Source organism: Girardinichthys multiradiatus, chromosome 15 (genome assembly GCF_021462225.1).
Source record: "Girardinichthys multiradiatus isolate DD_20200921_A chromosome 15, DD_fGirMul_XY1, whole genome shotgun sequence".
NCBI classification, from domain to species: Eukaryota; Metazoa; Chordata; class Actinopteri; order Cyprinodontiformes; family Goodeidae; genus Girardinichthys; species Girardinichthys multiradiatus.
Genome location: NC_061808.1, coordinates 22,136,646 through 22,140,803, shown reverse-complemented (window position 1 = coordinate 22,140,803; position 4,158 = coordinate 22,136,646). Strand labels below are relative to the sequence as shown.

The following is a 4,158-nucleotide window of genomic DNA, read 5'->3' as shown; positions in this document are numbered from 1 at the left end:
ACAATAGGGCAGGTAATCAGAGGGAACAGGTGACACAAGGAGGCTGGGAGGCAGAGGGAACAGGTGAACCTAATACAAGTAATTAACAAGACACCGAGCAGACCTAAAACAAAACTATAAACAAAGATAAATAAAACATAAGAATCAAGAATAACATGAACTAAAGGAAACTGAGAACCTCAAGGGAATACAACAACCTAAGCACTTAACAGAATAGGAACCAAAGAGAACCCTGACTAAAAAATAAACAACCCTAAACAAACACTGACTGAACCAAAACTGAGGGTGAAGCAGAGGAAACGAGGACTAGAATAAAAGTAAACAATAACTAAAGGTAACCTATAAAGGAGGAAATAGAGAACAAGGATAAACAAGAGGAACAAGGCTAAAGGGGACCGGAGGACTAATAACAATAATAATGATAATAATAATACCATTCAAAGAACAAGAGAGCAACGCCAAGGGAACAAAGGATGAGAGACCACACTGGGGGGGCAGAAGAAAACTAGAACTGTAGGATAAACAGAAAACACAAATACAAAACCATAAACAAGAAACTACAACTAACATGAATACAAAACACAAGTAAGAACATCTAACTAAAAGGTAAACAAAACCACAAACAGAGTCCAAAACATCACATCCTGACAAAAATCAGAGAATGAATGTTGATTATGTTTGATTACATTGTGCTGGAAAAAAAAAACAGTTTTCCCACCACAATTTTCACTGATTTACTTCATTCTGCTGAACGCTTCAGTAACGTGTTTTCTGTTGGTTTGTTACATCACACTGAATTGCATTTCTCCAACACACATCATTCTTATTCTTCATCTTATTGCTTCTCCCATCTTTCCAATCAAAATTACCATTAGTTGGGACTTGAGTAAATGCTGTAGAGGATTTAATTTTATCAGCTCTTGCTCTCTCGGGTACCTTCTACTCGATTCCCTCATTCCCTCTTTGAGCTTCGCACACACCCACACACACACACACACACTGTCTCACACACACTGTGAGCCTTGTTAAGTTTGTCTCCCATCCACACAGCACCTAAAAGTTTTACAGTGAGCCCTACACTCTCTGCCTGTGTTTCATTGATCTCCAGTTTTAATGACATTTAGACCTTTTACTCTCCTCATTGCTCAGCAGTTGTAAAACACACTTTGCCTTTGAGGAGAGGGTACTGCTGCGTGGGGCTTTTTGTCTTTAATCATATCAAAAGTATGAGCCTGTGGGTCAGTTTAAATGTTTCAACAGTGAGATTGAAACGTGCTGTGCAGCAATACCAAACATACCACTTTCTTTCTGGTGTTGAATGACTTGTCTAACTTTTCTCCTGATAATTTTAGAAAAGTAATTTGAAAGGCTTTATCTCCCTTTACCAGAATCAAAACATCTGTTTTTTATTAACAACAAAGCAGCCTGTTAATTACTAACACATTCATCAATTATCTTCTGACCAATTAGAGTCAAGCACACCCAGACCAGACGCTGAACAGCTTGTCTTTTTATGACCAGAGCTGTATCTGTGCGCCTCACTCAAGGGCTCATCAACCTTGACCCAGTTTGTGTTGGAGAAGGGAGGCACAAAGTCCCAGCTCCCCCCTGTTGCTCCGACTGGTTCCACCAGCTGTTCTACTGCATGAGATCCACATCCATCAGCTCCAGATGCCAGTTTTGTTTACTGACCTGAGGGTTAATATTGCACTGATTCACACAATAAATGTATTACGCTCTGGTGTGATTATTTCCAATCACTGCAAAACAAGAAGGTTAACAAAACACAATAAAATAAAATTTCTGCTGAATGTGCTTCTCAGCTTTTCAATAGCTTCTGTTTATTAGTTATAAAATAAACGTATTTTGCATACTGGAGGCCAACGAAATCACATTAAACAGAAACTTGTATTCATTTTTGTATTTTACAATAACAAATCTAGCTAGATAATGCACAAAGATGTAGCAAACAATTCTAGGAAATATTTTTTTGTATGTTGCTTAAAGACTCCACTTTGGTGTCAGACATTTTTTTAATTGTATTATTTTCTGGATATGTTGGGAAAATATCTAACAAGACAATATTTGGAAACATAGTTGAAATCAGATATTTACATACAATGTATAGAGAGACACAATCTTTTTTCTCGGTTAAATCCATTTTTTGTTTTCTTTTCACATTACACATTACATTTCTTTAGTATTTACTAGAATGGGCTTTGAAACTGTCTTGCTTGGGTCAAACATTTTGGGTCTCCTTTCTAGCCATCACAATGATGGCTTTGTTATGGCCACTCCTAAAAATGTACTTTGCTGTCCTCTAAGTAAGTTATTTCTAATAATTACCTGGTATGCTTCAGGTCATACAATAACATTACTATATATTTGAACAATTTGGGAAACATCACATGGTGGTGATTTCAGAGCTTTGTAAGCTTCTGATTAATTCACAATATTTCAGTGAACTACAGGGCCACATGTGAATGTCTTTTAGAGTGCATTCACTCTGCTGGTCTGGTCCAGGAATCCGTCCAGGGATCAGTAAATGTGAGAAAATCCACACGTTCAGTTGGCCTGGCTTGCTTTCACACAGAGATTTCTTAGACCAGACCAAACAAAGTCATGCAACTGCAACCGATTATTAATGGGGCCAGTTTCACAAAGAAGAAAGTCTGTCTCATCGGGGTTTCTGCTGCACCTTTGGTGTTCAAATGCAGCTCTTCACTACTCCACGTAGCCCCACAAGACATTTTCAAACTCTTTCATCTTCGGATTCACGCTCTTACTTTGTTTTTCCTCTACTTCTTTTTACATGTTGCTATTACATTACATCCTCTCTTTCTGCTTTTGGAAAGCTGGCCTGGCATGCGTTCATACTGCAAGTGAACTGCTCGAGGGTCCACATAAACCTTGTTGAAACTGGCAGTTGAAACCATGCCAGGGCATGGTTCTCTGGTTCATTTCAGGGTCTGGGATGGGTTTACACTGGCGTGATGTTAGGCGTGGTACAACAAAGGACCCTAGAATGCAGACAAGCAGGCAGCATGACGGTAAGTGAAAATAGATTTAATAACAAAAAACTCACTCACAGGAGGAGGCAGGAACCAAAACAATAAACGGGCAGGCAAGACAGGCAAAAACAGACGTGGGCAGGCTGGCAAGACAGGCTTGGCGTGAACAACAGGACACAGGTGACATGATCTGAAAACGTTTCTGCGATGTGTAACTGAACAGGTGTGTATTTATGGAGCGTGAACCAGGAGGAGCAAGGAGACAGATTAGCTTGGAGCAGGTGAACCAAATAAAATTAATTGACAGACAGAACACAACGTGACAGGAGCAAAACAGAACTTCAAGGATACAAACTAATAGAAATATAACTAGAAAAACATGAAACTAAAGCATAACCAGATCCAAAAACCTAACTTGACAAAACATGAACAAGAAAAAGCTAAAGCATGACCAGGAAAATAATAAACAGAAACATGATTCAAAAACTGTGAGAAAAACCAGAAACCAAACAACCCCAAATCATAACACGTGATCTCACATTAAGTGGAAAAATTAAAGCAAAATCTGAAGAAATCAGCAAGGAAGTTAAAGCTGAGGAGCAAAGAGATCTTCCAAATGTGCCATGACTCTAAGCACACCAAAATAGTTGCACATCGGCTTAAGGACAAAAAAGACCAGGCTTAGGAGAATCACACAGCCCACTCATTAACCCAGAGATTTTTGACCCAACTCATACAGGTTAAGGGTAGTGCTATTAGATACTACAGAAATGTAAGCCTCTAAATTTCAAGAAAGTTATACAAGACGAGCTGAGTCTGATTTTTAAGGTGTTTGTTTTTTTCAAATGTGCCTTTTTACACATTGTATGTATACCTCTGGTATTAGCTGTGCAATAATTCTCATTTATTTCTTACAGGTGTTATTCAGCATATGTCGTAGTGATATGACATTTGCTCAGTCTTTTCTCAGTTTATATATATTGCACTAACTTGTCAGTATTCTGTAGGTGAATGCTGGGATGTAAAGTGAAATCTGTCAGCCTCTCCCTCTTTCTTTCCTCTTTTCCTCTCTGTCTCTCTTCCTCCCCTCCTGTGCCTCTTCTCTTCATCCCCACGTAATTCATTCTTTCCCTCCGTCCACTCAACC

The 4,158-nt window shown here is 38.8% G+C and overlaps 1 protein-coding gene across 3 annotated transcripts in view; it reads left to right on the top strand.

Moving 5' to 3' along the window:
• Positions 1-4,158, top strand: part of nkain2 (sodium/potassium transporting ATPase interacting 2) — a 151,538-nt gene that overhangs the window by 84,964 nt on the left and 62,416 nt on the right. The gene's annotated exons all lie outside the window — the stretch shown is intronic.